Below are 25,706 nucleotides of genomic sequence, written 5' to 3' on the forward strand. Positions count from 1 at the left end.
CAGAAGAAGCCGGAAGACAGCCATCTGCCCACGGATTAGGAACTGATCTCTCTTTTGTGGGAAACAAAGCCGCCTCTCAGAGCAGGTTGCTCAATAGCAGGCTCGTTAGCACTCTGTGCTTCTCGAGGCTCGTTATCTACAGATCTCAACGTGCCTCAAAACATTCATTACCGCTCACAACACCACCCTGTCGGCCCAGAATCCAGTCCCCATTCTGCAGATGGGAAAATTGATAGGAAGGGCTATTAAGCTACTGCCCTCTGAAGAGACTGAGCTATTAAGTGCCTGTTGAGCAAACAAGGAGCTGTGGCAAGAAGGAAAGTGATGACTCTGGAAGATCCAGGCCTGCAGTGCCTCCCCACAAAGCAGGTGTTTGCCCTAGGACAGAGACACATACCTGGCAGACGTTTCCTCTGGTTGTTCCCATGACGGGGTGGGAACAGGACAGGGTCTCTGGAGAGCATTACAAGAGTCGGCCACGCAGTGGGCATTTCATAAAATGTTATTGGATTAAAGGGCAGATGGGATTTTCCAAAAAGAACCCAATTTCTCCTTCTCATCCAATTCCCCACCAGAGGAGGGAAGATAAACTCAGCAAGGTGCAGAGGGTAAGGAGGATTTGGCTGAGAGATTTATGATCCAGGATGACAAAGAGGTGTGTAGATAGTGATTGGAAAGGAGGCCAAGAGCAAGGAAGGCAGCAGATCCAGAGAACAACATGAAGGATAAGATAGCTCGGGGGCTACAGATGCAGTTCAAAACTTACGCTGGAAAGGTGTATCTTCAAAAGGCTCATTTCAGGAATTTGTCCAAAGCAACTAATCGGACAATTATATAAAGATTTCTATAAAATTATATAGCCATATCTATAAATGATATTGCTTACTAAGGTGTAATTTATAATAGCAAAAATCATAAGTAATCCAAATATTCAAAATGGGGGATTGACTCGGAGAGGTTATGGTACACCTATACTACACAGCCATTAAATATATATTTAAGTATATTTAATTATCTGAAGAAAAGATCATCATAAATAAATGAAACTTGAGGATACAAAACAATTAACAGAATCCTAAAGATATCAAAGGAAACAGAATCCTATGCTTAAGGAAAAGCTATATGGAAATACCACAAAAGTATGTGGATAATCTGGGTGGTGGAATTAAGTGTGACTTGACTTTTGTATATAGTCTTGTGCCACATAATGACCTTTTGGCCGACAACAGGCTGCATATACAATGATGGTCCCATAAGATTAGTGCCGTATAGCCTTGGCATGTTGTAGGCTATACCATCTAGGATCGTGTAAGTACACTCACTCTATGATGGTCACACTACTACAAAATCGCCTAACAATGCACTTCTCAGAATATATCCCCATCGTCAAGCAACACACGACTGTATATGTTTTTGTATTTACTAAAATTTCAACAACAAGTATGTATTATTGTAACTTTAAAATGTTAACTTTTTTCACTTTTACTGTGAATATTGTTGGGTCTTTAGTTAGAGACTTGCTCTGCTTGGGAGATGGCTATGGGGTTCTAAAACAGATCCACAGACTTAAAGAAGCAGATTGTGTCTGTTGCCTGGATATTTCATGGAATCCAAATGATCAAGATACCCCAAACCCTCTGTCAGAGGACATGAGAATGAGCCCTGGGTTAGGAGTCAAGAGAATCTGCTGGTGGTCCAAGGTGAGCCACTTGCCCACTCCATGACCTTGAGCAAAGCACTTCACCTCAGATTCCTCATCTAAAGTGGGAAAAAGAGTGCACGCCCTGACAACCTCACAGTGGCATAGCCTGTAAAGAGCATGCTCCAGTGAGAGTTGTCATCCCGATGGAGATGTGATAAATAGCATCCTAGACCTTGACTCAAAGACAGACTTCAGAGCCTACTCTTGGTAAGGGCTGCCCATCTGTGCTCACGCTCTCCCTCTATGGGCCACCTACTGAGAACTAGTGTTCACAGTTGTGACCTTGAAGGAATGTTCAGCTCCTGGACGACCTTCTGAATCACCCAAGAGAGACTAAATCAGGAATGGAATCCTTGGAAATTTATAAGCACCCATGTTTTCCACAGTGACTTGCAGTGAATCAGGATGTTTTCGTTAGCTGAAATATCCCATCCCAGACTCAACTGGATTAATATGAGTGAGCCACTGGTAGTAGGTTGTAGGGTACATTGGTTCCTCTGAAGAACATGACCCATATTCAACTGTTAGCACACATTTGTGCAGAACCGGGAGCTTCCTCTTCCTGTGGAGCCCTTCCTCTGGGGAGTTCCACTTGCTTTTGCCTTTTTTATCACATGGTTTCTCCTCATGAAGTGGTCAGTGCAAATCTGACTTCATAGAGTAGGTGCCGACGTATCAGCATTGCCCGATGGTCTACACGTCTCAACGTCTTCAGGCTAACAGTCCCCTAAAACAACAGTAGAACACTAGCTTCAGGGAACGATAATTATAAGAAAGATGAGCCTCAAGTCACTTTGGGAAATATGACTTTAATAGGCAACGTACAATTACAAATCTCCTAGAGGTCACTCTGATGACCATGGATCCTTTTTCTCATGGCCAATCACATGGGACTAGTGATCCTGGGAACATTTTTTGGTCAACACGGCTTTGAGGTCCTGTGATGTCTAATGGCACCCACATTAGCTTTGTCTTCAGAAAGCTCCTGTGTAATTCTTAACTGTCTGGTAAATATTCTTCAAGGAGATGTCTTCACAATTACTGTGCACTAAACGTAGATATGGTCAAGCCCTGGAGAATACCCAGGGGGCTCCCTGTCCACCTTTGTCTCCAGGAAGCCATGCTTCTGAAGCATCTTCAGTAATTAATTCACCGACACCCCACCATTACCCCTACCACCACACATGCACACAGCTATGCTTGTCCACGGATGAATGTTTTTGATTGGTCTTTTCTACTTTGCACAATTGTCTTGCTCACAAACACCTACGCATTAGTGGCTTGCACAATCTCAACAGAAGCATCAAACCATGAAATAATTGCTGGAAAGAAGTCAAGATCTCAGTGCCATGACATTAGGAAAGTGGCGTAACTTCTCCGGCCTCAGTTTCCTCATTTATAAATGGAGGTTGGACTTCCTTAACTTTCCTTAACTTTCCTCAAACTTGAACTGTATACATTTCCACTGAACAGGATAAAACAAATCCTCAGAGCTGGGAGTAAAGGAAAGGGGGTGTCAGCCATGTTAAGGGGTCATGCCAGGTGCTTCATATGCGTGATGACAGGTAATGTTCTCAACACCCCTCGTGATATTATTCCCACTTTACAGGCAGAGAAACTGAGCCTAAAAGCAATGTATCCAAAGTTACAAAGCTGAAATGGCAAAGCAGAAATAAGAGCTTAAGTCTGACAACTACATCACATTGACCCCAATAAAGACGTGAGGCGAAGGGCATGACCAAGCTCTCTCTGCCTGTGGTGTGGATTGTAGCTACTGCTCTGCTCGCAGGCTCACCATTCATATTGCTTTTTACCCACCTGTTTAAGGAGCTTTGCAAGATCCCCAAACTTGGAGATGAAAATATTAGGACACCAAGAGAAAGACACCAGTCACACATGTCCCATGCCTTTTGCTTGACATTTCCCACTCTGCTTCCAGCCCTTTCACTAAAAGCAGGAATCTTCAATGCCTGCACAATCCTGAACCCCAGAGATGCCCTGGCTCTCAGCTTACCCCAGGGATGGGGGTAGGGTAGGCAGCCTACAGAGAAGGACAGATGGGAATCGCTGGGCTTGCTCCAGCAAAGATGCAGGGTGGGGATCTGGGGTATGGAGGAGAGAGATGTCGTGATCATTTAATCACTTTCCTGAAGTACAAATTGTGAACCCATGAAAAATCTAATTGCAATTTTCTTTTGTCTCACTCAGAAAACAAAGGGACACTTTTCCCTCGATCTACTGATAGAAATATACATATCAAAAGGAACAGCAAGCAGGATTCCTAAAGAGAAGGGCCTTAAGCAAGGGCTTCTTGTCTGGTGTTCATTGGTCCCCAGCTGCATGTACCCAGCCCATCTCCAGGAAATGGTGCTATAGACTTGACATTCCAGCTTAAGAACAGTGGCCATGATCTTTCATCTTGTCTGAGGTCCCACAAGAAGGAAAAGATCCATTCCAAACATTCCAACATGTTGCCAGGGATCTCAGGCTCAATCCATTTTGAGGATTTTCCCAAGAATCTCCATTAAAAGGGGAAGGTCTTTTCTCTATCATTGTCCTTCATTTGGCCAAGAAAGGGAACCAGTAGCCCTCTGAAGTGTTCCAAACCAACGTGTTGTTTTTATACTGGGACTCAATCAGTGGTCCCAAATTTCACATATGAATTAGTTAGGACAATTATCTGTCATTCTATCTCTGACTTAGAGTTTTATTTTCCTGCTGTTTTGTGGGCTAATGATTTTTTGGAGGGTTGTCTCATTTTGCTATTGGTTGGTCAATTTATGCTCTAGAATTGCTCAGTCCACCTCTGAGCTCACTGCTTAAACCATACTTGCACTTAGTCTGGAGGCCGGGGAGACAGGGACACACCGAAGCTGTAGCTGGAACTGTGCTTGGGCTCTTGATGCTCAACTCCACTGTAAGAGCATCCTTTCTTCTGAATGGGGCGTGTCCGTCACCACGGCATCAGATACTAAGAGAGGATGGAGAAGAGAAATGTGACCTTTCAAATTCTAAGAAAAAAACCCTGAGTCCCTAGTTGTTTTAGTAGTAGTTAGTAGTAGTGTTGTTGTTATTTTTCAAGACAGAGTTTCACAAAGGAAAGTATCTGTGTCTAAGGAAAGCCACCAGAAACTTCAACTGGGGCCTAGATCTCCAACAAATTCAGATCTACTGCATGTTTGCAGCATCTCTGAGCTGGCGTAATGTCTATGTACAGTGACGATCTCCCAACGCGCAAAAAGTAACTTTGGACTTGTGGTCTTCAGTTCCCCTACCAGTGGAAGGAGATCTCTGGCCATCTTAATAAATCAAATTCATGTCCTCTGAGGTCGGTCATGGATGGAAGTCAGTCTCTGAGAGCTGAAGTTAGAGCTTGGAAGAACCAGCACCTCTGTCTTCATGAAGATGCTTCTCTCATTGCCAACTTTGAAGAACCTGGATTCAACTTCACTAAACAATTTAAAAGACTTTTCAGCTGAATGGCAGATCACCTATCCTAGCTAAAGGACAAGATTAAACATAGAATTTACTTCCTAGCCTGAGTTTCTTCATTGGTAACACAAGGGTACTAACACCTGTCCACGGGATCAGTGAAAAAAGAAACCTGCACACAAAACACTAGCATCTTGCTTGTGACGCTCTTCAATCATTCAGCAAATAATAATAACTAACAATTGTTGAGTGTCAACTATGTGCTGGGCTCGACTCTAAGAACTTTATATATATTAACTCATTTCATTCTCACAAAACTCCATCATGCTATTGCTCCACTATCCTCATTTTTTTACAGATAGAGGATCTGATGCATGGACAAGTTAATAATGTGCTGAGGTCATGAGAATAGTAAATATTAGAGTTAGGATTGAACCCAGGTGGTCTGGCTCCAGCATACACTCTTAAGCACCATACTTTATTGCTTCTGTACATCTTTAGTAAATATCCACCAGGTGTTAGGCAAGAGAGCTGCAAAGATTAACACCTAGTCCCTTCTTTTAGGGACCTGATAGTTGAGTAGGAAAGACAGGTAAGTAACCAATTAACAGGAAATCATAAAAAGAGTTATGGTATGAATAAACATAGGGTGTTATGGGAGCACAGAAGAGGCACCTAGCCCAAACAGAATGGGTCAGGGAATGCTTCCTGGAGATGGAGGCACTTGAACTAAAGGATTACTAAAGAAATTAGAATTAGCAGAACAGAAAGAAAAGTGTATGCAAAGAGAGAAGGCATGGTACATCCAGGGAACCGCCGAGGTTCAGCACAGCCAAAGCTTACAGGCAACGTGGGAGTAGGAAGAATGATGCTGAAGAGGTAGGAGCATTAGATGGGACACTGTCACAGAGGTCGCATGTGTCAGGCAGTGCTAAGCAGCCTGTACTTACTCTGTAGCAGTGGAAGAATATAGATATACAGAAGAATATAAAGCAAGGAGGGACATGATAGAATTTAGGGTTTGGAGCATAGAAAGCAAAGAGAGGGCACAGAGAGAAAGATTGTGAAGGGTCACCTCTACAGGCAAAGAGACAGCGAGCAGGCTGTTGGGGCAATCCAGGAATCAGCAATGGGGACCTGGACCCCAAGACTGGCCATGGGCAGGAGGGAAAGAAGAGGACTCCACGCTTAAATAAGGAGAGGTAATCAGTAGGACTTGGGGCAGGTGGGTTGGGAGTGGTACAGGGAGCAGGAGGAGCACAAATCAGGTTTTCAACACAGAGTTTCTCTTAGATGCCAGCACCACTCTCAGAGTTGGCCAATAGAAGTCATGGAGAGGTGACGAGTTCAGCTTTCAGTGAGTTGCATTTGAGGAGGAAATGGCCAGTTGGCAGTTAGATGTGCAGGCTTGGCACTCAGAAGAGGATTATGATCTTGAGCTATAGATTTGGAATTATGGGAATTGGTGGTCTTAAAGTCATTGGAGTGCACAAGATTTCTCAGGAAGTGGACACAATATATCACATAGAATGAGCAGAGAGAAGGTTGAGGACACAACCTTGAGGAACACTGGAGTCAGAGGGGATATGAAGAGGGGGAGAATCTAGCAAAGAAAACTAAGACAGCAAAGACAGGAGTTGTGTGGGGTCACGGAAGCCAAGAAGAGAGTTTCTAGGAAAGAGAGTAATTGATAGCACTCAAATGCAGAGACGCCAAGCACTTGCACCAGTCAGTGTGTTTGTCTAGAAATCCCAACTCAAACTGGCTCACTGTCACCACAACTAAAAAGACCAGTAGTAGGATGGCCTTCAGGTAAGGCTTGTTCAGGGCTCTGCTTTCCCCTTCCCTACAATTCTTCCAAATATATCCTCCTCCATATGGCTTCCTTCATGGCAGCACAAGGGTTATAGTACTTTTGAGGCTTCCATTCACACACCACATTATCCAGAAAGAAAGAGGCTGAGTGTCTTTGAACAAATTTCGTAACTTCTCTGAGCCTGTTTGTTAATCTGTAAAATGGGTATAATTATACCTACCTCACATAATTGTTGTGAGGATTAAATGAGTCAATGCATGTATTTAGTCTCTGAAACTTGACAAATGACCATGCTCCTCACAGGTATCCTCCAACCAGATAGAAAGAAAGGAGAGACCGGGTATTGGTAATGGAAAGAAGAGTAAATATAGCCGAATCAAATGACATCATTCCCTTTCTAGAATACTGTCCATGAAATTCACACTCTCAGGCGTGGCATTCAGGGCTCTCCGTCTTTCAACCCCAAATCATCTTCCAGTCTTGTTTCCCACCACTGTATATTTTCGCGCTACTCCGTTTAGAGTAATGCAGAATTTAATTCCTAGCTGTTCTTACAACCAGCACCTCTGTCTTCACGAAGATTCTCCTTTCACTGCCCACTTTGAAGGACCTAGGTTCAACCTTACCAAAGGATTTGGAGACTTTTCAACTAAATCCCAGACCACCTATTCTTTCCCTTTTTCTCTCCATCCCATCTCTTCCCCAGCCTTTTAAAACAGATCTTTGGGTGGAGGGATTATTGGTGAATAAGAGATTATTAGAGCTCTAGAGGACGCTTAGTCGGTCTCTGGTCCACCTTACTGACTTATTCATAGTTATTCTCAATGATAATAATAATAATAATGATCTACTTACAGCTACTTTCAAAATGCTCTTGAACCTTATCCCTCCTCTCCTGCGATTCTGTAGTTCAAATCCACGTGTCACATACTCGTATGTGATGCTTTTCTTCCATCCTGTCATATTAAGCCCCTTGTCCTGACCTGCCAGAGCTTATCTGTGTTCTTAAGTTGTTAGTCAAGACACTCACTGTGCCTCCTTCTCTGTCGCCCACAGGAACTTGAAAAGCAGGGGATCACTATCTCCAGGCCATTGACTAAACTGTTGAATGATGCAGAGCAGAGATTATGCTCTTAATGTCTGCTCGTAAGGCTCATGCTGATTTGCCAGTGAGCACTTTTAGGATAAACGGTTATTCAAGTAACTTTTAATCCATATACCTGTTTTACCACCTAACACCCATGACCCCAAATTGTCTGAAAAAGAACCAACTTACCCATCAACATCCTGTTGCAGGCCATGCTGAAATCCAGATGCTCTACTTATGAGGATATCATAAGATAACTAACCTAATCACCATATTCCAAAAAAAGTCCTTAGCTTTAATGGTCAGCATATCAGTCAGGATGGAGCAGACTCGGTTGCAGTAACAGATAATTCAGGAAATCTCCTTGGCTTATCCTAATACTTTATTCTTCATGCACATGAATTCCAGCATGGTTCAAACTGTTCTCTATCTTATTATTTTGCCATCCAGAACAGTGGCCTCTGAGTAAAAGAGAGGGCCACCGGAACCCCGCCAGCTCCTGCCCCTGCTCACCATCCACTCACAGGAAATAGTCACGTGGCTCCAACCTGACTCCAAGGGCACCTTTGAAATGCCAAGGAGAAAATGACTATCTGGTGGCACGAACCATCTCTGCCATAGCTGGGTATGTTTCTGTGTGTGATCCCATGATCAAATTTTCCCTCTTCTGGGCTTGGAAACCTTGATCATCACTTTAACGATTCAACATTTCTAGAATCCTCCACACTGAAGTTTGGACAGACTCCATTAGCATCCACTGGAGTCATAACTGCCAGTACAATAACCTAAATATTCCGATGCTTAAGAAGTCCCTTTGATGTCATTGGGGAAAAAAAAACATCTAACCCTCTGGCCACTGCGGGATAAGAACTCTCAGTTCCAAACGTCATGCTTGACTAAGTCTGATTAATGAATTTCTGAAGTTATTTTTGTTGATCCACCCCCCTTGACGCCATAATTTGCCTGTGGCAACATGTGTGTAGATTAATGAGGCTTTCGGCAGCTAGTGGAAAAGTCTTCATTAGCTTAATTATCCACACCTTCGGACTGAGGGCAACTCTGGGCTGTCAGGACACAGCAAAGCATCCGTGCGAGAGGACAGCACGTGCTCAGTGCTGCTCATCAGGGCAGTCTTCCCTGGAGAGCAAGGTGAGGAATGGGGGGAAATAAGTAGATGCACAGAAGACAAAATGACAAGATTTGGTGTGATTGCCCAACGGCCCACTGCTTGTGCATGCATTTAGTAAGCACTAGAATGGGTGAATATGTGTAAGCAGGCACCTCCTTCTAGCCTGGCTGGTCCTCATGCCTAGGACAAGCCCCCACCTTGGGGACCATTCTCTCCTAAGTCAGTGGGAATGGAATGTAGGGATCCTTGTCAAGAAGTTCAAATGGCAAAACACCAAGTTTGTCCTACTCCTGGACCCATCTGATTTTCTGTCTCAGTTGTGGTCAGCTCCCACCTCGGACCTAGGACTTAATGACTCAGAGCCTGCCCTGTGTTCCTGGGCACCGTGCTTTGCCTCCAACGTCTCCCACTCTGCCCCCCCAAAGACCTAGTCCTACTTCTGAGCCCCAGGCCCGAGGGGGAGGTTTCTCCTGCTTCTTCACGCTGCCCCTCTCCTGCTGAGGTCTCAGCCTCTGAGCTCTCCCAGTCTCCCCATCGCTATGCTCTGCCAACTAAGACCCACCTTCTGCTTACCATCCCAGACGTGGAGCCTTCACCTTGGGCTTCACCGCCCAGGGGCTCACAGCACTCCCTGCTAGAGCCTTGCAGGTCAGAGATGGTCCTGGGGGGTTCATGGCTCTTAGAAGATAAGACTCATGCATGGAGAATGATCATGAAAGGAAAGAGAGCCTGAACACCTTGTGAATCAGCCTTTCTCAAACTTACTTGTTCTCTTATAAGAATCACCTGCCGCAGGTGCAACTTTCAAGGCCCCACCTGTGAAGTTTCTAACAGAAAATCTTAGGTGAGACTCAAACATTTTGAACAAGCACCCAGGAGATCCTTATTATGAGGCAAGTTTGAAAAAACGAGGAAACAGTTATATGACAGTTGTACGTAATGACTATGATTAAACCTCCATAAGCCAGTCGAGGTACTAAGAAATTTACATATATTGGCTCATTTAATTATCTCAACGAACTTTTCTAGACAGATGCTAAATTCCCATTCTACTAATGAGAAAAACCCAGATCCAGATACATGGACTAATTCCTCAAAATCATACGTTTATTAAGTGGCAGAGCTAGGATTCAAAATTTTATCTTCTTGGCTCCTGACCCACATCATCCAAAATAATGTGTAGTACTAAAGGCTAAATGCTGGTGTAGACCAGCGGTCTCTGAGCTTTTTTTGATCTAACACCCTATCAATAACAAAATTTCGAGCATGCACCTCTGACGTACACATATACATTTTTAATTTGTAAATACATACTATTATTCTAATATATTATTGATATAAACTATACGTACAATGGCAATTTAAAAGGTCAAAATCAAAATGAACTAAATTTTTAATAGTTTTTATTTTATTTGGCAATATCAAAGAACTTTTTTTGCTATCCTGAAAAATGATTGATAATAATAAAAATTACTTTAGTGAGAGCAATGTGATTTTGAATATGCTTTCCTAATTTATTTCAACTTTGGTTTAATCTTTATGATGTAGTGATCGATGGTTTGGTCCTAAATTCAGTTTTTCTGATACTTGCTTTTAGAGGCTGTCATTTCTGGAAAAGATGCCTCACAAAAATATGAAGATTCAAATGAAAAAGAATGCAGCATTCTTGCCTTATTCAGTCATAATACTCACTTTTCAATTTCACCTACCAATTATGCAAAGATTTTTGGTAAAATTTAGCTAGTACGTTTCCAACTTCCCTGACGACAATCCATTTTTCTCAGTTTATTAGAATTAAAAAAAAAACCTTGTTAAATATCCAATAACATTTCATTTGGAAATTTAAAACAGGCTAGAATATTCTGTTTCCATCTTTCCAGGAATAAAGATATATTTTTAACAATGTTAACTGGAAATGTTTTAAATCATCAGTGCTCAAACACTGTCTTCACAGAAAAAGTATCTTTTTTTAATTCAAGAATAATATACATACAGGAAAATGTACATATCGTAAGCATGCAGATCAACGCCCTCTTACAAAGTGAGCACACCTGGTTTAGAGACACAGCTCAAGAAACAGATTATTTGCAGACCCATTGTCAAAAGCCCCTTTGTACCTTTTCCAGTTATTTTCCCCCCAAGGGTAACCACTATCGTAGTTTTCAGATTAGTTTTGCCTTTTTTTTTAACCTCATGTAAGTGGAATCATACAGGAGGCACCCTTTTTGATGTCTGGCTCCTTTTGCCCAAAATGTCATTTGTGAGTTTCATCCATGTCACTGAGGTTGTCACAGATCATTTGTTCTCACTGCATGTAGTACTGTCTTGTGGGAATACACACCAGTAAGTTTATTCATTTCACTTTGAGTGGGCATTTGGGTAAATTCCAGGGTTCGTGTATTAGGAATAATGCTGCTATGCCCGTTTCACTGCCTGACTTTTGGTGAACACATTTCTATTTCCATTGGGTGCACTCCTAAGGTAGAATTGCTGGGTCCTTGGGTTTCCTTCTGTTCTGCTTTTGCAGATACTGCCAGACAGTTGCCTGAACCAGTTCCACGAATTTACAGTCCCACCACTGTGGGAGTTCTGGCTGCTCCACATTCTCATCCACTCTTGGGATTGTCTGTCTTTTTCATTGTGGCCATTTTGGTGCATGTATGAAGGTCTCTCTCTGTGGTTTACACGTTTCTTTTGAAAGGCAGTTACCATCTCATTTATTATTAAATCGTGACACTTACCCTGAAGGGAAAACTTAGACTCCTGACAGTCATTTGTCATCCTTGAAAAGATCAAATCATTTAGAACCTTGATTTTATGTTCTCTCATTGCTTCAAATACTTTGCAAAAGAGAATGAAGGAGTCTCTGCTTGAACGAAATATTTTCAGGTGCACTGCCTATCTAATGATGAAGTATTGCACAGATTCTTCTATATTGTAAAGTTCCTGTCTCTGTATAATGATCCCCATCAGTGACATCCTATCATGCCCTGTGCTTTTGTGGCTTTGTTTCTGACTTCAATAGCTTGCTATAGAAAACGCAGCAAGGGGCCAGCTCCGTGGCTGAGTGGTTAAGTTCGCGCGCTCCTCTGCGGCGGCCCAGGGTTCGGATCCTGGGCGCGGACATAGCACCGCTCATCAGGCCACGTTGAGGCGGCATCCCACATCCCACAACTAGAAGGACATGCAACTAAGATATACAACTGTGTATGGGAGGGTTGGGGGAGATAAAGCAGAAAAAAAAAAGACTGGCAACAGTTGTTAGCCCAGGTACCAATCTTTAAAAAAAAAAAAAAAGGAAGACTGGCAACAGTTGTTAGCCCAGGTGCCGATCTTTAAAAAGAAAAAAAAAAAGGAAGATTGGCAACAGTTGTTAGCCCAGGTGCCAATCTTTAAAAAGAAAATGCAGCAAATAAATTTCACATAAGGTACTAGCTTGTGAAATTTACCTATTTTTTCATTCCTGTCAACATAAAACCAAAACATTGCTTTTGTTAAGAAACTCATTTACCATTGAGAAAGTGTTTTTTTCTGAACTCATAAGAAAGGGTCCTCCAACAGATTTTATTATTGCCATGAAGAATCTGGAAATAGCATAAGCCAAAATATGTTGAAACATCTGTACTACTTTCCAACAGTTGTAGGGTAAACTTCTCACAATGAATTATTTGTTTTAACATTTCTTCAATTCTTTAACAACAAGTTCTATGCATCTTCCAAAAATGCTTAATGACCAAGGAGTCTATTTTAATGTGTCACTATATAGTTTTCAGATATTTCTTCAGCTATTTTCACTATAGCATGTAGAGCAAGTGTTTGACCAATGGGCTATGGACTTTCACTTTCAAAATTAAGTAGTAAATTCAAAATTATCAAAAATTTAATCAAATTTTGTAAAGGGCTGGATTGAGTATATTATGACTTTAAGTAGCTGAAAGAAGTTTCTAAACATTTTGTTCATTGCAATGGCTGCACACTCTCATTAGCTACGTCAAGATCCAATATTCACTCAAGGAGAGAGTCATCATTAATGATAGTGGATGAAAGACCATGCTTCAAATAGTCTTCTTAATTTTTCCAGTCTTTTGGCCAATGTTGTGATTGATGTAATTAGCCCGCCATTCTTTTTATCCTGTAATTAGCTGAAAAGAGGCAGCACTAGGAGTTGCAGAAATAGCACATCAGCATTCTGCTGGTCCCCTGGGCTTGTGTCATTAATATTATCTCCAGTTTGCAGTTTCTTCTCAGTAATCATTTAAATCACTTGTCTATTTTGTGAGGATTAGTTAAATTAAAACGAGATATCATAGGCTGCAGATCCACTTAACAGGGCACATAAACACAAATAGGCTAAACGCTTGTAGGAGGCATACAAATTTCCATTTCTGGAAGATTCTCCTTGCACTGAAGGGTTCTTTCGAATAAGGAATTCTCCCCTGTGCTTCGCCATGGGAGTGTCCAACGTCAGAGCTCTAAGAGCTTCTAGAAAGCATCTTGTCAGCCTCCACATTTGACAGGTAAGGAGTTGGAGGCACCCAAAGGAAGAGTGGAGACCATGTAGACTGCTGGTTTAGTGTGCAGGCCCTGGGGACAGAGAACACAGGGTTAAATCCCAGCCTCTGCCACTTCTTCTCTGTGTTTGCCTCTCTAAGCCTGTTTCCTCAGCTGTCTACCTAAACAGGGCAAATGTTACCGTATATAAATTATATCTCCATAAACCCCTCTTTTAAAGGAAGGAAGGAAGGAAGGCAAGCCTCAATGCTGAGGCCTGAAATTAAGTAGAGATTCTCAAACAAGCCTAGAGTCTCCCCCAGAGCAGCATCTCTGTCTTAAACTCTGTATCCCCGGCGTGCTTAGCACAGGGCCAGGCACATCGTAGATGCTTGAACACAATTGCTGATTGTAGTGGGTTGAATGGTGGCCCCCAAAAGATACGTCCACATCTGAATCCTTGGAAGCTTGTGAATATGACCTTATTTGGAAAAAGGGTCTTTACAGATGTAAGTTAAGGATCTTGCGTTAAGAGCATCCTGGATTTTCTAGGTGGACCCTAAATCCAATGACACTGTCCTTGTAAGACACAAATGAGAAGACACAGAACGCAGAGGAGAAGGCCAGGTGAAGAGGGAGGCAGAGATCAGCATGACGCTGTTCACAAACCAAGGAATGCCGAGGATTGCAGAAGCCACCAGAAGCTCAGGAAGAGGCAAGGAAGGGTTCTCCCCTAGAGCCTTTGGAGTAAGTACTGTTTGTTTTCACCTAATCCAGTGATTTCCAAACTCAAGCTCTGCAGAGCCCCCCATGGCCCCCACGATACAAGAAGTATGGTACCTACTTTGTACAAGTTACTTCTAAGACTTCTTGCAATGAAACTATTCTGCAGCTTAAAAAAACTAAATGAAAAATCGAATCAACCAACCCTAAATCTTATCCAGCTCTAAATGTTAACACTGCAGATCAGAGAAGTTACGTAACTCGTCCGAGTTCTCTTGTAAGCAAGAGGCAGAGCCACAGTCAGCACCACCATCTTCCTCCCTATGCAGAGCTCCGCCCAGACACCAAGGGGCCCCCAGTGAATCAGTGTCCTTGGAAAAGAAAGAGGAAAACATTAGCAGCACTCCCCTTACAGGGAAAGACGGGACAAAGACGCCCTTGAATAAGAGCACTGCCATTCAACTAGAGGCTGTAAACACTGCGATAAGTACAGATAAAGAAGGAAAACGGAAAAGGAGAAAGAAGGAGACTTCAAGGAGCCAGGGGTTCTCCTCATCACCTACAGATTTGAGGAAAGCATCCATGGTCTACACCTGCAAGGACAGAACGTTCTTCCTCCGTGAACTGAGCATTTGGCTAAGCCTGCTGTCACTGGGAGTCAGACAAAAGCAAATTCCAACTGTAGCCCCGTCGTTTACTTCTGTGCGAGCTTGAGCAAACTTAACTTCTCTGAGGCTCCGCGTCTTCTGAGTAAACGGGAACAATAGCTACCTCGCAGGGTGGCTGTGAGACTTAGATGACATAACCTAGGGAGTCTGACCCAGATTCTGAAGCCAAGCCAGTCAACTCTCATCTCTATGAGACTAGCTGTGGACCTTGGGCAATTACCTCTCTCTGCCTCGGTTTCCTCATCTGTAAAATGGGGATAAAGCTGCCTGCCACAGAGGGTCATCAAGATGGTTAGAATGAGCCAATAATTCTAAAGTACTTAAACAGTGCCTGTCAGAGTAGAACCATATGAGCATTTGATAAATTAAAAATTGACATGAAAATGGACCTTTGGAAGGAGAAGATTTTTCTCACCTCTTCTCAGGAAGGGGCTCCTAACACGCAGAACTTTGTAAACAGACAGAATTTGATTGCGTAAAATGCATCAGTCAGTTCTAGCAGGAGAAAAGTTTGGTTTTCTGACAGATGCTCTTGTCTGAAGATTCTGAAAGTCCGCAGCCTCCTCCGGCCTGACTCAGCGGGCACAGGAAGACAGTTTGATGAGAAAACTGACGCCCTGAGGGCTTGGCGATGCGCTGATGTCAGAGTGTGTTCTTTCTGGCGGTGAATTGTTACCCGCCCGTCTTCCCCACATCCTGGCCTAAGTGAGGGGCGTGCATATGTCCAGCCCCTGGCTCAGAACAGGGGTTGAGGAATTCGCCGCCGCTTCCGAGCGCTCCCCTCTAAAGTGATTGGGGGTACTCCAAGCCTGGGACCGGGCATTCCTAGGCTGTGGCCACAGGTCTCGATGACTCATGTCTAATTTCTGTAACACTAGTCTGCAGGCCTCTAGCTCATGTCAGCTGATCACTGAGTTCTCTCATTCCTTCTGACAAAAATAATAGTAATAATAAGCACCAAATACGTGTCCAGTTCTCTGCTGCTAGGCACCAGGAACACAGAGATGAGCTCATGGGGAACTGAGGTTAATAAATAGAACATTGCGAGTCCTGTTAGGTGGGAGGCCAAAGGAGACAATTCAGCTAACTGGGGAGGGTGAGTACAGAACAATTACGGAGCCCTTCCTATGTGCTAAGCATGACTCCAGGCACTTCCATTTATTAACTCATTCAACCCCTACAAGCACCCTATGGGGTAGATAGTAGATCCCCCATTTAAAGTGAAGAACAGAGAGGTTATACCACTTGCCTAAAGTCACACAGCCAGTAGGGGTGGAATCCATGGGCATCCAGACAGTAGGACTCCAGAACCTGTGCTCTCTGCCTCTCCCATGGGGCTGAAGTGTCACTTATTGATGGCCCATTGCATTTCACCTTTGGATCCTCAATTCCCTCAACACTAGAAAAGAGTGGGATCTACCTAGAATGCCAGCACTGTCTTCCTGTCAGGAGGCAGGAACTAGTCTTACGCTCTGGGGATCTGTTGCTCAAGGTTATTGCTATATGTAGGGTAAAATTTGAAAGGACATGCTTTGATGGTGTACCCATGACTCATATCCTAACAGGATCAACCCATTTCAGTGATCAAGGTATGATCAGGCCTTGTGTTGACATCACATTCTACATTCACCCCAACTCTAGAGGTGGGTGTTCATGTCCCCATTTCACAGACAAGGAACAGAGAGGATTAGAGAGGCCTAGTGCCCTGTTTAAACCACACCACAAACTAGAGAACTCTACATCTCATGCCTTTTTCACTGTGCCACATTGGACATTGAACCACTAGAGAAAAATCCTAGAGCCAGGCAACTCAGAGCTTCTGGTGCATAAAAGGGCCAAAACAGAGAGCGAGGAGTAATAAATAACAATGACAATAGTACCAGGTAGCACTTACTAAGCTCTTAGCACGACGCAAGCACCATGCTAAAACATGTTATCTCATTTAATCTTAACATCTCTGTGACATGAGTTCTTTTTTATCCTTGTTTTACAAATAAGGAAATTAAAGCTGAGATGATAAATGATTTGCCCAATTTGCATGTGGTGCAACAAGAATCAAATCCGTGCAAGTCTGAATCCAGAGCCCACATCCCCGTTCCTCTTGCCTTTGCAGCCAGAAATGAGTCTGCGCAAACAGCCTCAGCCTCCTCATGGTGGGGTGCCCTCGGACACCGTACTCAACTTCTCTGAGATTTGGCTTCCTCAATTGCAAATGTGGGACCAATAATACCTACTTTCTAGGTGGTATTGAGGAGTGATTGAATCAGGATCCCAGGGGCCTGGGGGCTGGGCATCATTGTTCTAAAGACTCCCCAGGTGATTCTCCTACGAAGTAACCTTGGGCTCCATCCACCAGGCCCTTGTAGGTTGCAGGGGCATCTCACACTTTAATGTGATATGGATCACCTGCAATCTCATTAAACCGCAGCTTTGATTCAGCAAGTCTGGAGTGGGACCCGAGACTCTGCTTTTCTTTTTTTTTTTTAAGACTGGCACCTGGGCTAACAACTGTTGCCAATCTTCTTTTTTTTAAAGGATTGGCACCTGGGCTAACAACTGTTGCCAATTTTTTTTTCTGCTTTATCTCCCCAAACCCCCCCGTACACAGTTGTATATCTTAGCTGCAGGTGCTTCTAGTTGTGGGATGTGGGATGCCACCTCAACGTGGCCTGACCAGCAGTGCCATGTCCGCGCCCAGGATCCAAACCCTGGGCTGCTGCAGCGGAGCGCGCGAACTTAACCACTTGGCCACAGAGCCGGCCTCGAGACTCTGCTTTTCTAACAAGGCCTCGTCCCCAACCCCTCCACCTGAGGCTGGTGGACCACACTTTGACTACCAAGGCTGTCGGTCATGGTGAGGATGTGGATTTATTTTAAGGGCCAAGGGAAGCCCCTGGAGAGTTTGAAACAGGGCAGTGTTGTGACCTGTCCTGCCATGTGGAAGGGTCATCCCTGCCGCTGTGTAAAGGACAAAGCCTTTGGTGGCAGGGAGGTGGTGGGCTACAGTGGAAGGGGAGGCCCAGTGTCTGCTGTGGCCCAGAGACGACATAAAAGGATTCCTCGGCTTTCTCCAAGCAGGAATGTATGCAGGGAAGCAAGCACAGCACCTGTGCCCAGCATAGGAGGCCAACAGTGCACAGGGGTCATTGTTATCATCAAATCTGGGAGTGGGCACAGTGGGGATGCTTGAGGGCTGAGGAAACAGTCCTCTTCCTGCTTGTCACCTTGTCTGCCTCCCATGGGGGATGCGCCTTTGTGTGCTGGATAGAGAGCTTTCTCTCCTCGGCCACTGAAGGGCCCAGTTCCACGCGGTGGAGAATGGCACACCCTCTGGGAAGACCCAGCAGCCAGATTGAAGAGCAGGAGCAGAGAGTTTCCCAGAATTCCACGAGGCTGCCTAGACCTGACCCAGAGCCTGGCACCATGTGACCGGCAGCCCTTCCAAAAGTCCCAAATGTTCCCTCGGCCTGTCACACCCCTTCTTTTGGGTGCTCAGAGTTCAAAGGGAAAGAATTTTTCTTCCAAAGGAGTGGCTGTGAGGGTTTGATAACAGACTCGTCTCTTCAGGCTCCCAGATTCCCCCCAGGCCGGGTGAGTCATGCTGCTAGAAAATGACAAACACGGGTAAATAAGATAATAGGAATGACACAGGTGACTCAGCTGACATCGACACCCAGGCTGGGCTCCAAGGCCCCCAGCAGGAAGGAGGCTGCATTTAGAAGAGGAGGATGATTGTGAATAAGGGATCCACAAGAGATTTTTTTTCTCTCATCCTGGTTACAGACAGCATTTCACAAGGTGTTTTTTTCCACCGGGAGCTGCCTGAGTCTGGCGGGCCCAGCATTACTCATAGCGGAGGGAGGTTGCAACCTGACTTCAAGGCCCAGGGATGGAGGGATGTGTGCAAACCTTCCTTCAAAAGTTGCAGGAAACAGCAGCACCCTCCCCAAGCCACAGCGGCCGGTTCTGCCCCAGAGGACTGATCTCGGCCTCATTGTCTCCCCAGAATCCTCCATCAAAACAAATTTGGACACAACTAGAAGGACCCACAACTAAAATATACAACTATGTACTGGGGGGATTTGGGGAGAAAAACCAGGGGAAAAAAGAAAAGAAGATTGGCAACAGTTGTTAGCTCAGGTGCCAATCTTTAAAAGAATTAAAAAATGAATTTGGACTCTGGAGTGTAATGTGTAAAATAATTGGATTCTGGGATTTATTTTTAAAATTCTACTTGCCACTCTAAACTTGTCAGGAGGTGATAGATGAAATGAGATTGGCAAAATATTGATAATTATTAAGCTGAATGGAGGAAGCAAGGGTCCCTTAAACCATTCTTTCTACTTTTGTGGACAATTTTTAAATTGCCATAATAAAAAACCTTTATTGTTGTCATTTTAAAGAGCTTTGATCCAGTCACCTCTCACTAGCCTTTAACCTCATAGAGTATCCATATCTTGCTGGAAGGGTTGAACCCTTCACTTCCCCTCATGGGCCTCAGTTTCCCCAGAAGCCTAGCCATCTCCTGATAAAGGAGGGCATTGGCTCCAGAGCTCTCTGAGCCGTTTTCCAGCTCTGCTTCCCCAGGAGCTGATGATCGCCACAGATTCCAACCCTCATCACCCCCAAGTACCTCAGGCCTGTGTTTTTGTAGCAAGCTTGTGTAACTTGCATAGTGTAGTGGTTAGAGCAAGGATCGCAGAACCCCAATGCCTGGACTGAATCCCATGTCCTTGGACCACTCATTTAACGTTGGTAGATGTCAATTTCTTGATCCGAAGAATGAATAATAATATTCACCTCGTGGAGTTATTACAAGGATTCAATGACCTCATATTTATAAAATATTTAAAACAGTGCTTGGCATATGGTGCTGTAGCAGTAACATTAAAGAAAGAAAAGGGAAAGACCTCAGAAGCCAGCTGATTCTCTATGTCAAGCCTGGCAGACTTGTTCTCCAAAGTGCCAGAGAGGACATGTTTTTGGCTTCACTGGTCATAGAGCTCTCTCACATCCAGGCTAAGGCCACATGAAGCTGCTAGGCCTCCGCTTTCTCTCTCTTCCTCTGCTGCAGCTGCCCCAAAGGCTGCATGTCGCACATGGTGTTACTAAAAATTAAGGAGGCTCACAAGTTTCATTGCACTTGAGCAGAGTGAGAGAGAAACCACTACTGTATTAAACCACTGTGAGCCTTGTGGCTCGATTTGCTGCTACAGCACAGCCCGGCCTAGGCTGATACACAGTGAGGCGCCCTTGAGGCCATAAAGAATGTATCTTTTGCTCTTTCCCGGGTCCACTTCAAGTTATGCAAACTTTTTTAGTTTAATTTCTTTTCATTTTCGTATACCGTTTCAAATCCCTCTACCATGCCAGCTGCCATCTTCTAAACCTTCCACTCTGTGCATGCTCTTCTCTAAGCCAAGGCCCAGAATTGACCATGATCCCCAGATGGGCCTGACTTTCAACAGAATGGGCCCACTTACACCAATACACCTTGGAGTCACATCAGGTGTGTGTTGGGGAGGAAGGTCACATCACACTGCTGAGACATATGGAGTTTCCCATGAACCAAAACCCTAAGTGGATATCACCATGCCTCTGTGAAGCCCATCTTCTCATACAGTTCTTGTAGAATTGGCTTTTAATGGAGACCAAAAGGCCCTGCTACATTGCTCATAGGTAGGCATGCCAGCCTCTCAAGAGCTATCACCCAGCTGAAGAGGACGGGACAAACTGGGAGGAAGAGTGAGAAAGTGCTGCAAAGAGTCCACAGTTCTGTGTTTCTTGCATATGACGGTCCCAAGTTCTTGGAGAGATTCCAAGAAATGAGAGTTCAGTGGGAGCTGTAGTCACGGGGACTGTTTTTCCAAGGTGAAAATCAGAACACAGGTCAGATTAAAATGTTGTGCCACTTCCGTGAGGAACAGGCTAGGAGATTGATTTGGATGCTGACACCGGGGAATTTGGAAAATATTGGGTGGTCCTTTGGGTCAAGAGGAAAGGATCCTTGGGGTTTCCAGGACAATCTGGAGGGTATGATTATAACAGATCCTGTCGTCCAGAAGCTTGGAGAAGGAGGGGCTCTAAACGGCTACCCTAGGGGCTGAAAGAGGGCAGAAGGATTGACTGGGGCCATCCACAGGTAGGGAGCAAAGAGATTGGCCTTTGGGGCCAAGCAAGCCTGCGTTCAAATCCTGGTTCTATCTTTTACCTTCCATGTGAACCTGCACACGTCACTAAACTTCTCTGAGCTACAGCTTCTTCATCTGGATTCCATTGGAATAGCGGCACCTACCTTGAAGGATTGGTGTGAGGATTAAACGGTGAAGGTCTGTAAACTCCAGGCTCTCAGGCAGTGCTGGAGCTGGGAGTGCTATTTCTCCTTCTTTCTTCTCCCTCCAGATACCTAGTACTTCTTCCACTGGTTACCAAGTACTTCTTCCTCAGGGTACTAGGTACTTCTCCCACTAGGTGCTTACTCCTACTAAACAATAGATAGAAGGACCTGTCTGTAGAAATGAAAACATTCACTTTATCTAAATGTTTTGTACTAATCTTTAGAACTGGGGACTCCCTTGGTGCAGAAATTCATATTGTGCATTAGAATATGGATATGCGATCCATATCCATATTCTGGATATAGGAAGATTTTTCAAAAGATCCCAATACATGAGCCCATCTCCAGGGATTCTGCATCAAGTGGGCTGGGTGACTATTATGTGCAGCTGGGCTCGAGAACCACAGCCGGGGAACCTCCTACCTCCCACCTAACGGAGCCCGCCCACACAGCACTCATAGACCAAGGGGCTGGAGATTGATCAGCCTCCCCATCCTACACACAGCCAGACCTGGAAGTCCCAGCCTTGAAGGCCAAGTGTCTTGGCCGCCTGCCATGTAACTTTCCATCCTTCCCTTGAGAAAAATATGGATTGGACAAACTCCATCTAGGAGAACATGGGACCTCAAGCCTGGGGCTTCTCCTTTCCCAGGAGGTAATTTATGGATGTTATAAAAAAGAGAAGAAACTGAAAGATGAGAGGTTCTTCAGACTCTTTATATCTTGTTATAAATCCTGAGACTTTTTCCAGGCTTCATACTTCATAATAAATCTATTAGAGATTAGAGGAAACCGAGCTCCCGGGGCCCGAAATGAGATAGAAGAAAGACCAGCCGAATGTCATTGCTGTCAATGATCTCAAATGTAAAACAGGGGGGCGGGTCACCTTGTCCCCAGGCAAGCAGTGACCAGGTGATGTCCCAGGAACCTGACCATGAACGAGCCTCCTGTCTCCCCTCTATCTCCCCCTCCGAAGCACAGGGGTGTGGTGAGTGGGCTGTGGGGGAATCTTCACTGTTTAGGGATCGAAACGATCCCAAGAAAGCAATCTCTCCAGCAGAGAGCTGAGAAGCCAATGCAGGTGCCCCTGATTATAGCTCAATATTATCTTAAGTGGAAAAGGAAAGGATCTCGTTGAAAATCCATTCACTGATGTACATCTTTTGGAATTCTAAACCTTTCACATCCCACCTGATTAAAGTGGGTTTTTTTGTTTTGATTTTTTTTAAAAAGATTGGCACCTGAGCTAACATCTGTTGCCCAGTTTCTTTCTTTCTTCATCTTCTTCTCCCCAAAGCCCTCCAGCACATAGTTGTATATTCTAGCTGTGGGTCCTTCTGGTTGTGCTATGTGGGACACCACCTCAGCATGGCTTAGATGAGTGGTGCCATGTCGGCACCCAGGATCCGAATCGGTGAACCCTGGGCCGCTGAAGCGGAGCACGCAAACTTAACCCCTTGGCCACGGGCTGGCCCCTAAAGTTTTTTTTTTTTTTAACTAATTAAGAGGCTGGCAAAAAAGGGGAGTCTTTTCTGTTCTTTGGCCAAAAATTTTCCTGAAACACCTACAGGGAGAGGAAGGTTTATAGCATGAAAAGTAAAAGTGCAAGGAACCGTGTCAGAATCCAGGCAGGTCCGGAAGGAAGAAAGAGACATGAAGGTTTAGAATATTAACCCGGCTCAGCAGACAAACATGACCCCAGGAACATCAGTCTTTCCCAATATCCTCAATTAAACAACATCTCTGCTCTTCTCGTGATGAAACATTGGTAAAGCAATGGAGAGACGTCTGTCCCTAGCACTTCCACGGAGGACAAATATTTTGCAATTTCACACGTCTGTGTGTCAACGCAGGAAGGTAGGGAGCGTCTGTGCGATATTGCAGAAATCACAGCAGCCTCATAAATTCAAGGGCAATCTCTTATCTCATTATTCCTCATGTGCTCCTTCAATCTTTGTTCGTGCAACCAACACTTATATGTCCCAGACACATCGTGGGTGTTCCAAGAACCAAAAGGAGGTAGAAAAGGAACTGACTTCCACCAGTGCTTAAAACATTTCTCAGACATTATTTACATTATGTCAACAGGAAGCAGGGCTGGCTGCTGAGAAATAAGGCTGTTCTCTCTTTCAAACAACCTCTTCAGGCTTCAAACCACCTGAGGGTCAGCCCCAGCCCTGCACAGCCCCCACTCCACTCCCAGCTTGGGCTGTGGCTTGAGCAAGTCACCTAGCCTCTCTACACCTTGATTCCTTGCCGATTAAGATGATGGAAGTTGTTTTACCTGCCTCATGGGGTTGCCATAAGAATCAAGCATGTACAAAAGCAGTATGGCGACCTATGAGGCTATGCATGCAGATGGGGTCTATCCAGCCTGGCATGGGAGGTGAGGAGGTGGGGATCTGCCCTGAACCCCACCCAATGGCAGGGATGATGATGGGTGAGGGGCTGCTGCTGATGGTGATGACAAGGATGACCACAGCCATGACCCTTGTAATCTCATAGATTCTGTACACAGGCTGAGCAGAGACCAGATGGAAAACAGAAAGACTCATTGGCAGATCCCCGTTTCTCCTCTCCCTAGGAGCACTCTTTGGGCTAGGGCATAATCCTAGACAAGGAGACTCATATTATTTAATTGGTTTTTGCAAATCATTTTCCAGCATTTTCTTTTTGTTTACCGTAAGGATGAGTGCTCCATGGAAAGTGTCAAAGAAATGATCAGATTAGAATGGGTGGCAGGGACAACGGCCTCTGATAACCAAGACTCAGTGCAATGATGCTGATATCCCGCCTACACCTGGGCGCTCAGCAAGCCAGTGAAGATGAGATCTCGCACCTGTACCCGACGCTTCCTCTGGACCCATGGGAAAAGTGAGGCACTCCTCCCTCAGGAGGCTCTCCCAAGAGGTTGCAGCAATCTTTCTGAGCCAGCCACCATGGGAGGGAGGAAGGCGACTGATGTTTATTGAGTGCTAACTAGGTACTTTAGTTAAGCCTCACAATTATCCTATGCAATAAAAAATCATTATCCCATTTTATAGATGAGACAACTCGAGGTCTCAGAGATAAAGTGACTTGTCCAACATCACATTGCTAATAAGCAGTGGAACAGAGCTTGAGGGAGGCCTGGCTCAAAGCATTGAACGCTAAGTGCTGTGGGAAATGCAGAGGTAAATATTGCTGGATAAATACGCCCTTTGAGTTGCTTTCAGTCCAGTGAGGGAGATGGAACAGGCACAACTAACATAAAATACAAGATAGAATGTGGTAAGTGGTAACATACAAGTAATGGACTCTAGATTCTCAAAGGAGGGAACAACAAATTCTGACCCGGGATCAGGAAGTCTTCAAAGAACAGACGGCATTTGAAAGAGACCATGAAAGATGGTTAGACCATAGCAGGAGGAGAATGAGGAGAGGAAGGGGGAGACGGGAGGGGTGTTCAGGAAGAAAGACGAGCCCTGGCAGAGGCCTGGGAGTCTGAGAGCATCTGACAGGTTGCCAAGTCAGGAGGGCAGTGACCACATCACTGTCTTGCTTTTCTAGTTCCTTTTCTTCCAGAATAAGGTCCAGGCCTCTGAAGAAAGCTCACCAGGACCTTCAGAAACTGGGCTTCTTGCCAAGCCATGAATTGCTATAGTCATGTCAGTCTCCCCAGCTCCCCACACTGTCTTTCACATCTAAGTCATTCTCGATGGGACACGTTTTCCATGCCCAACATCTACCCCTGAACTCTTTGTGAGGCTGCATCCGATTCATCCTTGAGCACTAGACATTGTACCCTCAGCCCAAGCCGAGTTAGGCAACCCTCCAACAGGTTCTTGTAGACTCTCCATTTCCCAAGTCACGGTGCTTATTGAACTTCACGACACTCGCCAGTATATGCGTCTGTATCTGCCATGAGGCTGGGAGCTTCTTGAGGACAGGGGCCTGCCTCATTTTGTTCCCCAGAGTGCAACAGAGCACCTGGCGTACAGGAAGCGGTAAGCAAATGAAGTGGAATAGTTGACTGAATAAATGAGCCAACCATGGGAAGAGATGAGAAAGGAGGGAAGAAAGGAAATTTGGAGCCAGATTTTGAGTTGGGCTGTGAGCAGGGCTTTAAATGCCTTTTAAATTAGGTTCATTTGTTCCATTTGTATTGTGTGGATGATGGGGAAAGACTGCTGGGTTTGAGGAGAGAAGCAATCTGTCCTGGGTATCAGGTTGTAGTGTGACAAACAGAGAGAGAGAGCAGGGCTGGAGGCAAGGAGACTCGACAGGACGCTTATGTGATGGTCCAGACCAGAAACGAGGTGAACGTACAACTTACTTAAAG

General features: G+C 44.7%; 1 long non-coding RNA gene across 2 annotated transcripts in view; it reads right to left on the reverse strand.

Annotated features, from left to right (window-relative positions):
- Nucleotides 1-2,031: 2,031 nt before the first annotated feature.
- The window catches only part of LOC124228189 (uncharacterized), an 82,288-nt gene continuing 58,613 nt past the window's right edge, over nt 2,032-25,706 (reverse strand). The window contains exons 4-5 of one of the 2 annotated variants that reach the window (XR_006885655.1): nt 4,571-4,673; nt 2,032-2,429 (exon numbers count right to left, since the gene is read on the reverse strand). This is a non-coding gene — a long non-coding RNA (uncharacterized LOC124228189). Of the gene's footprint in view, nt 2,430-4,570; nt 4,674-12,501; nt 13,751-25,706 lie in introns of those variants that run through there. The other variant, XR_006885654.1, reaches the window with a different exon arrangement.

This window comes from Equus quagga, chromosome 16 (genome assembly GCF_021613505.1).
Source record: "Equus quagga isolate Etosha38 chromosome 16, UCLA_HA_Equagga_1.0, whole genome shotgun sequence".
Taxonomy (NCBI): Eukaryota; Metazoa; Chordata; class Mammalia; order Perissodactyla; family Equidae; genus Equus; species Equus quagga.